Genomic DNA, 12,549 nt, shown 5'->3' with positions numbered 1-12,549 from the left:
TAACCAATGAAAATGGTTTTTTTCTGTTTTCTCATCCAACTTACCACGGTGTTGCTTCGGAATATGAGCATATGCTATGCTCCCGAAGATTCTAAGATGTCCTACGTTTGGTTTTCTTCCGCTCCACGCTTCTTGAGGGGTCACATTTTGTACACTTTTAGTGGTGGCTCGATTCAAATGATATGCTGCACATGCTACTGCCTCTGCCCAGTAAGAGTGTGGTAGCCTTTTCATTTTTAACATGTTTCTACTCAATTCCATGAGTGTTATATTTTTCTGTTCGGCCACCCCATTCTGTTGAGGGGTATAGCTGGTAGTGAATTGATGATGAATACCATTTTCCTTTAGGAAGTTTGAAAATTCATGGCTGCAGTATTCTCCTCCTCTATCTGTATGTATACCTTTTATTTTGAAGTCAACTTGATTTTCTACAAGTCTTTTGAAGGTCTTCAACTGTGTCAGTGCATCCGACTTCAACTTTAGGAAATAAATCCATGTTTTTCTCAAGAAGTCATCTATGAAGGTAATGAAATATCTACAGCCACCAATCGATAAAGTTCTCATAGGGCCACATATGTCTGAGTGGACAAGTTGCAATGGCTTAGTTGCATGCCATGTAGCTTGCTTTGAAAATGATTTCCTCGCATGCTTCCCGAACAGACATCCTTCACATATGCTTTATGGTGATTTAGAATTTTTTGGTAATCCTTTGACAATTTCGTTTGTTCCCATATTGTGTAGGGTTTCAAAGTTCAGATGACCATATCGTCGGTCCCATAAAACGGATACATCTTGTGTCATCATGCTACAAGCGCGTGGCGTCACATCATGATTCAAGTTCAATGGAAACATTTGGTTTCCAGTCATCTTGACCGATCCTATACACATTCCTGTTGAGTCTTTGATCATACATTCTCGACTATAGAAGTTCACTTCATATCCTTTCTGTACTAGTTGTCCTACACTTCAAAGATTATGTTTTAATCCTTCAACATAGAATACGTTAGGTACCCTGTTTTCTACTCCTTTCACCTTGATGGCTACATCACCGCACCCCAAAACTTCGAGTCTCTTGTTGTCCCCCGTTCTTACTTCTCTCCTTTTGGATTCATTCAGTATAGTGAACAGACTTTTATTTCCAATCATATGATTGCTACACCCACTATCTAAATACCCGCAATCATCTTATGTTACTTCTTCCACATTGAATATCATAAATATAGTCTCATCGTTTCCCTCATCCGTTTCATCTTCATGTAGGAGAGTATTACCATTTTTCTCATTCTTTTCTCTTCGTTGACAGAAACGTGCTGTATGTCCTAATCTTTGACAGTTGTAACAGCGGATTTGTCCGTTGAATCTTCCTCTTCCTATGGATTCTGATCTGAATTGCCTAGAGCGATCCTGATTATGGCTTTGTATTTGAAAGGCTTGTTCCATTGGTATGTCATCGTATTTATAATCAATGCTGAATCAATTTCTTATGTGATTTTACAATAACAATGAGAGGTACATAAATATACACGAATGAGAGAAATATGTGGAGAGAAATCTTCCACATTTACAACAATAGGAGTTACATAATAATTACATTTGAATGAGTAATATTGACTAGAGGGATTTTAGGCTAAGACTTTGTGATGGATTGATACCCCCCGTCAATGCAAGGATGGAGGTGGTCCGACACGAAGCATTGAACAAAACTTGTCAAACAACGGTTGTGGGAGACTTTTTGTGAAAATATCTGCAACTTGTTGATCGGTGGAGATGAATTTAGTGTCGAGCCGACCGGAAGTAACCAATTCACAAACAAAGTGATAATGATAATCGATATCAATGTGTTTTGCTCGTTTGTGTGAGATTGGATTTTGGCTTAGGAACAAAGCACTCTTATTATCGCATAATAAGGTTGGGCGAGTTTGAGGCAAGGCATGAAGCTCACGTAGTAGATTTGTCAACCAAATCATTTCTGCAGCGGTGTTAGCCATCGCCCTGTATTCAGGTTCACAGCTTGAGCGAGAAACGGTGGATTGTTTCTTTGCACTCCAAGAGACTAAGTTTCCTCCCAAGTAAATGCAGTAGCCATAGGTGGATCTTCTAGTGTCTAGACATCGTTCCCAATCTGCATCAGAAAAACCTAGCAAAACAGTGTTAGGTGGTCGATCAAAAGTTAAACCATGAGATAATGTGCCTTTGACATATCGAAGAATTCTTTTGACTAATTGAAAGTGAGTAGTGGTGGGTTGTTGAAGAAATTGACTAGCTTGATTAACGGCATATGAGAGGTCGGGACGAGTGATTGTGAGATATTGGAGTGCACCTACGAGAGATCGGTAGAGGGTAGGATCATGAAATGGTTGTCCTTGGGTGGTGAAAACATCTTTTGATGTTAGAGGAGTGGAAAAGGGTTTTGAGTCAAGAAGACCCGCACGTGATAAAATGTGGTAAGCATATTTGGATTGGTTTAGAAAGAGACCGGAATAAGTATGAGTAACTTCCAAGCCGAGGAAAAAATTGAGTAGGCCGAGATCCTTTATTTTGAACTCGTTGTGTAGACGAGATGTAAACATGTTAATGAATTTTTAGTTGTTTCCTGTCACAAGATGTCGTCTACATAGACAAGAAGATAAATTAAAACTCCGTGATGATTGTAAATAAACAATGATGGATCGGCTCTACTATTTTGGAAACCAAGAGCAATGAGAAAGGAGCTTAGACGTTGAAACCAAGCTCGTGGTGCTTGCTTTAGACCGTATAAAGCACGATTTAGTTGCATACATGAGTTGGTTGTTTGGGGTCTTCAAAACCCAGAGGTTGTTCTATGAAAACGGTTTCATTGAGATGACCATTTAAGAAAGCATTATTGACATCAAGTTGTCTTAATTTCCACTGATTAATGGTCGCGAGACTTAGAACAACTCGAATGGTGGATGATTTTACAACCGGACTAAATGTGTGCGAGAAACCGAGACCCGGTATTTGAGAGAATCCTTGGGCTACAAGTCTCGCTTTGTAGCGATCGATGGAACCATCGGATTTGTATTTGATTCAATAAATCCATTTGGAACCAATGATATTGGTGTTGGTTGGACGTGGAACGAGTGTCCAAGTGTGGTTACCATGTCAGGCATCAAGTTCGTTGTGCATGGCTTTGACCCATTTAGGGTCTTTGAGAGCTGTTTTGATTCCTTTGGGAACATGGCTAGAGAAAAGAGCATAATGAGAATGATTAGCAAGATTTACAAAATGCTTGGGTTTAAAAATACCATTTTTGGACCGACTTTGCATGGAATGTGTGTTTGTGGGTTGGGTTTCGGATTGAGAAGAGGATAATGATTGGGTTTCGGTTTGGGCCGAAGGTAATGTATCGGCCGAGGGAGATGTTTGGGCCGAGGGATATGTTTGGGCCGAAGGTGAGTTAAGTGTTTGGGTGGATGGAGCGGAAGAGGATTGTGTGGATGAAGGTGCTTGGTTTGTGGATGGAGGGGTCAGTGGGTTTGTTTGGTTGTTGGATGGGTTTGGAGTTGGATGAAGTAATGGTGTGGGTAATAGAGGGCTGTTGGGTTTTATGGGGTTGTTAGTTTGGGTTATAGATGGGTGAGAATGGGAGGGTGTAGTGGGTGTGGGTAATTGGTCTTCAAAGTTTGTAATAGGTAGTGAGGAGATATTTGTAGATGTAGTAGGTGTTTGGAAAGGTAAAATGTCTTCGTCAAATTTTGCGTGTCGAGTAGTATAGATACGACGCGTGGTTGGATCTAGACATCTAAACCCTTTGTAGCGAGGACTATAGCCAATGAAAATACATGGAGTACTTCGAGGAAGAAGTTTGTTTTTGACATAATCTCTAAGGTATGGATAAACTCGACATCCAAAAATATGAAGATTGGAGTATGTAGGAGGTTGTTTAAACAATATTTCAAAAGGTGAGAGATTGTTTAACAGATTTGTTGGAAGTCTATTGATTATATATGTGGCCGTTGTAAAAGCATCAAACCAAAAAATTGGTGGTGCGTGGGAATTAAACATTATGGCCAACTCGGTTTCAGTGATGTGACGATGTTTTCGTTCCGCCCTTCCATTTTGTTCCGGAGTGTGAGGGCATGAAACTCGATGATGAATGCCATTTTGTTGAAAACACATTTGTACTTGGTGGTTTGTGAATTCGGTTCCTCCATCGCTTTGAAAAACCTTAACATTTGAAGAAAATTGATTTTGAACAAAAGCTAAAAAGTTTTAAGAATGTTAGGAAATTTCGATTTTGCTTTTAAAGGATAAAACCAAGTAAAGCGTGAATAATCATCTATGAAAATGACATAATACTGGTATCCATCGGTGGATGTGACTGGTGCGGGTCCCCAAAGATCACAATGAATGAGGTCCAAAACATTGTTTGCACGTTTGTGGTTTTCAAGAAAAGGTAAATATTTAGCTTTTGCCATTTCACACGAATTACATAATCTCGGTTTAGGTAACAAAGATGTAACAAAAACATGACCACTTTTATTTAAAGTTGAATTAGTATCAAAGGAGACATGTCCAAGACGACTATGCCATTTATCGAAAGAAGCACGAAGATGCGAAGCGGAGAGAGCGGCAACAAGAGACTTGCGAATTTGAGTGAGAACATAAAAGCCATTTTCACACGTGCCTTTAGCTAGAACTTCCACTGTTTTTCGGTCCTGAATTTAAAATAATTGTTAGAAAACAATACATCAATGGGAGAGTCATTAGTTAATCTACTAATGGACAGTAGATTTTTTCTAAGGTTAGGCACGACTAAAACATTTTGTAAAGGAAGATTGTTTTGAATATGAGTGTTACCAATATGGGTAACGGGTAAAGATTCCCCGTTCCCAAAAGTAACTCGTGTGTTACCGTTTTGAGGTTTAGAATTAATTAAACCAAAGGTTGTAGGAAGCATGTGAGTGGTAGCACCTGAGTCTGTAGTCCAATCTGGAGTATCGGTAGCAACATTACATTGGGCAAGGAAAGCTTCGGCTAGATTGGCATCAAGAGATGTCGCCTTTTTGGCAAAAGAGGCGAGTTGTGGGCAAGTGGTCGCATAGTGACCATCATGGCGACACAGTTGGCAATGGGGTGTTCGTTTGGTGTTTGTTGTACCACTGGGCAGCCTCACACTCTGACGTTTTAGCCTGCACGAGGACCTCCAGCTTATCGATTTTGTGTTACGACCTCGGCCCCGTGACGTGGTAGGCCGATTGGTAAAAGATTTGGGTTGATTAGCATAAAATGCGGCTTGGGGTGTTGAGGTGCCATGAATTTTTTGAATAAACATCTCTTGATTTTCAGCATTTGCGAGAAGATCCCGAAATGTCGGGGCAGGGCGGATAGTTCTTTGGGATGTTGAGAAGTTTTCGAATGTTGCACTGAGCCCACAAAGAAAGTAGTGTCGTTTCTCTTCGTCGCTTACCGGGTGTCCGATAGCGGCGAGTTGGCCGGTTAACGCCTTGAACTTGCGACAAAATTCAGAAACGGAAGAAGTGCCTTTTTGAATGTTGCGAAGAGAGTCTTGAAGGTTGTGAACACGTTCAGTTGAAGAATTACTGTAGGCGTCGGCAAGTGCCTTCCAAACTTGAAGAGTCGTGGTGTGACTGATAGTTTCGGCCTTGGCTTCTTCAGAAAGGGTCGAATTAAGCAGCAAGAGGACCTTTTGGTCGGCTGATTTCCAGGCTGTGTAGGCCGGATTTGGTGTTGTTTGGTCATTTGTGGTGATGGTTTGGGAGGGTGATGGGTTAGAACCGTCGATGTGGTTTAGGAGATTGAGACAAGCGAGCACCGGAGTAACTTGCTTCTCCCACGGTAGGTAGTTATTGGAATTCAGTTTGATGTTTATGAAGTAGCTGAGGGAGTGAAGGGGAATGGCACTGAGATCGTTGGTGGTGGACATAGTGTGGTGAACGAACAGGGATCGGAATGGGGACTAAAAAAAGAATCGGAACAGGGGAAGAAATAGAACCGGGAAAAAAAGAACAGAGACAGAAGAAAAGTTTCCAGTGAAGAAAAAAAAGGAGAAGAAAAGATCGATTTACGGTATGGCTGATACCATATAATCAATGCTGAATCAATTTCTTCTGTGATTTTACAATAACAATGAGAGGTACATAAATATACAAGAATGAGAGAAATATGTGGAGAGAAATCTTCCACATTTACAACAATAGGAGTTATAGAATAATTACATTCGAATGAGTAATATTGACTAGAGGGATTTTAGGCTAAGACTTTGTGATGGATTGATAGTATTGTTTTAATCTTAATTCGTGAGACTGCAGAATCCTGAGTAATTCCTCTGTGGATATCGTGGTTAAATCCTTAGATTCCTCTATGGCCACTACTACTGATTCATATTTACGTGTTAGGCTTCGAAGATTTTTTTCAACAATCCGTTGAAAAACAATATTCTCTTCATTTAATCGTAATTGATTTACTATAATTGTTGTTCTATTAACGTATTCTTCTATTGTTTCGTTATCTTTCATCCGTAGGACATCAAATTCACATCTCAGAGTCTGAAGTTTTACCGTTTTCACTTTGTGTTCCCCTCGGTATGCTTTATGTAGAATATTCCATGCTTCTTTAGAAGTTTTGCTTGTTGCAATTCGTTCGAAAACGATTTCATTGACTGCCTGAAAAATAATGTGCAGTGCCTTCTTGTCTTTTTTGACTTTTTCTTTGTGAGTATTTTGATCGTTTTCTGACGCTCCGATGGCGAGTTCATTATACCCTTCTTCTAAGATTGTCCATAGATCTTGTGATTCCAACAATACTTTCATTTGTATATGCCAGTGATAATAGTTTTGCTCCAGTAATTTTAGAATTTGAGTTTGAATTCCTCCGTTTGTTGTCGTCATTATGATACTTGTTGGATTTTAGAATTGAGTGAATTTGATGATTTTTGAACGGATTTGAAGATCTATAAGCGCGGATCGTTGTGGCTCTGATACCACTTTATTGAGATTACAGATTAGGGTTTTGAATAGAAGAGATAAAATATTCTTGAATAGAATTGGTAATTCGTAATGTTGATACAAGTGTTACATATATACTCGACGGATTTGCTCTATAACCGCCACTATCTATGATATCTAATAATAATTATAATAACGTTACATAATAAACATAATTATACTACGTATTATATCTAGCTTATACTCCTTCTAATAAGATGATACATACATATTATTTGGTTTACTTTCATAGTACTGCTATGAGTTCTTATATTTGTCTTTCTTAACTTTAAATAAAAACTCATATTTTATATAAGAACATATATATTTTTATAAGCATACATACATGGATACATACATATTATTTAGTTTACTTTCATAGTACTGCTATGAGTTCTTATATTTGTCTTTATAAGGTTTTTTTGATCTCAAGATTTCTTGGAAACCACCAACAAGGAGAAACTGTCTGCTCTTAACTTCAAGAAAAATTTCAGATCATAATATGGTAAAATCAGCTAGTTATAAGGAACAATTTAATTAAAAATATCAAGTTTCATCTTGATTCCTGCACTACCCTTTTTTGAAACATACACATTCAATCTTGAATCCATAAGTTTTACGTTCAAGTAGCAGCTCATACGCTGTAGGGATGAGCATTTGGTACTTGGTACTAGTAACGGTATCGAATTTCCCATATCGATTGTTTTTCTATACCGAATCAGTACCCACTTTTTGGCAGTATAATACCATTATTTTACCGAATTTTATCTTTAAATACCGGTACCAGTACCGTACCGTACATTTTCAGTACCAGTATCGGTACCCATATTTAGCGATTTTCGATACCAGTATTTTCGGTATCGGTATTTAGTTTCATCCCGGTCATGCACCAACTAGAATTAATAATAAAGAAACAATGAACTAAGTTAAGGTTATAAAATTCAAGAAACACTAGTTTAAGCTAATCTAGCTAGGTGATAACTTCTAAATCTGATTGTTTAAAACGTATTTAAATTTAAACAAGGGGTGTATTGGGGGAAGTTGTAGCTAGGAATCCATGATTAAAGAATAACATTAATTACTACATAAATCCAGAAGGTATGTCTGTCAGTTTTTGGTTTGAAAAATGCAAAGATTCTGCACTTACTTCAAGTACCTTTTTGTTTTGAGCATCCTTCTTTCTTAACACACTCATGTTTTGCATATATAAAATAGCAGTAAAGATAAAACAGAAGTTTCATTCATCAGTTATTTTAATTAATTATTTGTTAATCTAGATTAAACCCTTAATTATGTTATGTCCGACTTGCAAAAGATACGTATACCACTTTACATTATTGGAATATAATGTATTTCAACTTGAATATTATGTAATAGTTTAGAAACTTGCGTGTTACACGGGTTAAATAAAGAAAATACTAAATAGCTAGCAATGAAGTGTTATACAGGTTAAATAAAGAAAATACTAGATAGTTAGTAATGAAGAATTAGATAAGGATCATTACAAAATATTAATTATTGCGAGAACAAAAAGGACAACCCTAAATCACCAAATTTTGGGATTTAAGATTCATATTTTTTAAATTTTATGTTTTTACATTCATATGTATATTATATGTACATAAAAAACTATATATTTTTATCTACACATGACCTTAATATGTGTAGACTAAATAAAAACTGATAATTTTTCATGTTTTGTTTTGAATTATAGTATGAGAAACAATAAATCTTACATTTGTAATATTTTCATTTACTTTTTAGGTTTTAGGATTGAAAAAAAATAGGGTGATTCATTGTGTTCTACACGTTCTTACGATATTTAGTGTTCTGCATAAATCTTTCCCCTGAAAATTTATGAATTATAAAATCGTATTTTACGATAATAATAATAATATGATTGAAATTGCATATAAGTAAGTAAGTAAAGTAATAAAGTACAAATATTGAAAATATTAATATGAAATTAATTAATGTTTTTGATTAAAATATTAAATACGTAGAGATAAAATAAGAGAAGCGGAAAAAGAATTGGCCGGCTCACAGAATTATTATTTTGTTTTATATAAAAAATTTGCCTTTGTTAGAGATGAAATGGATCAAGCTCAAATCTCAGTCAAGGTGTATTAGACAAGTCATAACCTACAAATCTAACATGAAGAATCTAATTGGTGGGCTAATTGATGTAATTTTATAACGATGTAAGCTCTTTGTCTTAGCCCCCCATTTTGGAGCCGTTTCTATGATTATGAAGTTAACCTTTAAAAAAACATGAAGAAACAGTTTAACAAATGCAACCAAGGTGTTCAAGAGCAATACAAAGTTTATAGAATCAGTTTTATGGAGTTCATTTTAAGGAATGGAGAGGGGGAGAGACGAAGAGGGAGGGATGTAGTAAGCATACAATTTTTGTTTTAATCAAAGAGCATGTAGCCATACAACATGTGAATGCATTGTCTTATGTTACTCTTAGTCATATAATGTATTATGTTTGATGTGCGTACACTAACTGACCGTTATAGGACTTAATGAGCTCATTGCTAGTTCCCCTCACCCAACAAATACCGATAGGACCCGAAGGAAATGTCAACCGAAATCTTTTCCTTAAAGATTCTTTGATAATCCGAAGAATTACCAACAAGTTTTAATTATCTCATTTTTTTTTTAATTTTTATATGTTATTTAGACTTCATCAAAAACCTTTCTACTATTTTCAACCAATCATGATGTATTTCAAAAATACTAGTTACTCTTCTTCCTTTTCTTTGGGAATTTTGTTTGAATTCACTGAAAATCTCGCAAGTGATGGATCTATATGAAAAGATTGTGTGAACTTAGTGAGCAAAATTTGTAACTATAAAAAAATGTTATTACAAAAGGATGTTATCCCAAACAACCTTAATCACAAAAGAACATTTAACATCGAAATAGTAATATTATGTTTGTTATTTGGAAGCATCCAAGATCTTTATACCTTTCATTCCTTTTAAGATAACTTTTTATTTTGCTTTTTACCTTTTCTTTTTACCCATGGTTGGTTTCGCATTGAAACCCCTTAACTACAACCCACATAAAGCCATGGGTTGCCCATCCGGGTGAAGGGTTTCATAGCCGCAAGTGGGACTCCATTTTCATGATATAAAAAAGGGAAAAAGGTAGACATGCTTTTATCACTTTATTTTAAAGAACTACAAAAAAGAGCACAGATTTGGATGTTTCTTAGGTGTTTTTAGTTTTGTTGCACAAAGAATTAGATCGGTAATTGGCATTTTGTGGATGTTTTCATTGCTAATATACACATGATAAATTAAATGAGAGGTACATGTTGACACAACAGTCAATAATGGATGTCGAACAAACTAATTTTATCATTTCATATACACTATGAGTTGTGTTTTTTACACATACTTTGATAGTGTACATTCTCTTTTTACACATAATGTCGAACAATAAAACCTAATAAAATATTGATAAATGAAATTCAAAATTCAAATAAATAAAAGATAATATCTTAACCATATCTCCTCCAAATAATCCCCACAATTCATGTGCTCCAAGGGGTCATCATCAGGTGCGGGTTCAATAGTTAAACACTAATATTTCTTCATTATAAACATAAAGGACGATTTTTGTAATTTACTCTTACACTCTGTTCCCGAGTCTCATTTAATAGGGGAGGGAAAAGAGATGAAAATATGAAAAACCATGTTCCCGAATTTCATTTAACAGGGGAAAAGGGAAGAAAATATGACCAAATATGACCATATATTCATCCTCCCAAATTGAAGAGATTATGAGAGAAAATTTTCCTTCCCCTCCCCCTGTTAAATGAGACTCGGGAACATAGTGTTAGTTCTATTATTATTCCAACTAGAGCTAGTAGTTTCCAAACATGTACATGTTAACACGATATGAAATGACACGTTCTTAACAACTTTCGTGTTTGGGTTTAACATGCTTCGTGTTTTAAACAGACCGACACGTTTTGGACAAAATAAAATCTGTGTCTAAACAGGTTGGATACATATTAACCTGTTAGTAACATGCTAGTGAGCTATATGTATTTGTAATGGATGTGATTTGACTTTTATGGATTTTTGTTTTACATTTGCTAAAGATTGATATGTTGGGTTTTGTACAAGAGAGTTCTTGTGTGAGGAGACAATCTAAGTCATTCATTTCCAAGATCAATAACTCAAAATGAAGCGGTGATAATTTTGTAAATAACATATTCCTTGTGACACCTGTGTCACTGTGACCGTCAAACAAATGCCAAACCAATGAAATTTTGTATTTCATACTTGGGAATTGTGAAAATATGTGTATCATTTGCACATATCAATTCTTGTTCGATTTCGGGCTTTAAATCGCTTTCTGGAAGGTTATACGCGATCTGATGCGTAAATATAACTAGTTTAATGCAACAAACACTCCGGAATAGTGACATAGGCTTAACATACCTTAAATAACCTTTACATAACTTAGAAATAAGTTTTGGATGGTTTGGTATGCCGAAATCAAGTTTATTCGCTTACAGGGACTATTTGCGTCAACTTGCAAAAGTCTGCCGTTTCGTAAGGCAACGTATAGTCCGGAACTTGATCATAAGTTAAACATACCATATATAACCTAAATATGGCTTAGAAATAAGCTTTGATAGGTTCGGTGTGTGAAAACATGCTTATATGATCTTACAGGGACTAAAGGTGTCAAAAAACGGCGTAAGTTTGCATTTTCGCGCATATCTTACGTTCTGGACACATCTGGACATCCAAAATTTTTGTACACACTAAAATATTTTTATTTTAGTGATCGCCATACAAAAATTCCATTCGTCGCTTAATTTGGATCGGTTTTGCGTTCGTTACGACTTCCGTCGTAATTAACCGAACAACGCAATTTTACGATCAAACGAACCGACATCCGAGATGTTTTTGAGCATGTTTTGAGTCCCCTATACTTTAACTTCATTTTAGAGCCTTGAAATGAGGTTAACGGGGTTTAAACGCATCGAAAAAGGCTTTAAACGCGTGCAGGGACCATTTCTGCCATTTTTGAAACATTGCTGAATCAGACACGCCGTAGCGTAGCGCGAGCCCTATTGCCTATGCAGTAGCGCTACGCGAGCGCCACATCTGGGCAGAAAGTGTGTTTTCAGCATCTGTTTGTAAATTCAGGGGCCAATCTTGCAATTTCTTTGTGTGGTAACCAAGTTACCACCTCTCCAAGGCATGCTAGCTGTCCCTAAACACATGTATGGTTGTGATTTAATGCTTAATGACCAAGAAAACCACTTGTAATGATCCTAGAGCATTACCACAACTATAAATAGCAAGGCCTTTCACTCATTTCTTTGCTCATTCACTCTTTCCTCTTTTCACATCTGCTTGGAGCTCTCTTCTAAGCTTTTTGGGACTTGTCTTCTTTGTAGAAAAGATAGCAAGGACTATTGTGAGCCTTCTTTCATTCTTTTTCTTGCTTTTTCCTTATGTAGTGCAGAAAGTCAAACAGTTTGGCCAACAGTTTGACTTTCGGTTTTGACCATCAATTGGTCAAGTCAAAGTTCAATTGAACTTTGACA

This window comes from Helianthus annuus, chromosome 12, assembly GCF_002127325.2.
Source record: "Helianthus annuus cultivar XRQ/B chromosome 12, HanXRQr2.0-SUNRISE, whole genome shotgun sequence".
Taxonomy (NCBI): Eukaryota; Viridiplantae; Streptophyta; class Magnoliopsida; order Asterales; family Asteraceae; genus Helianthus; species Helianthus annuus.
This window is presented reverse-complemented; position numbering follows the sequence as displayed.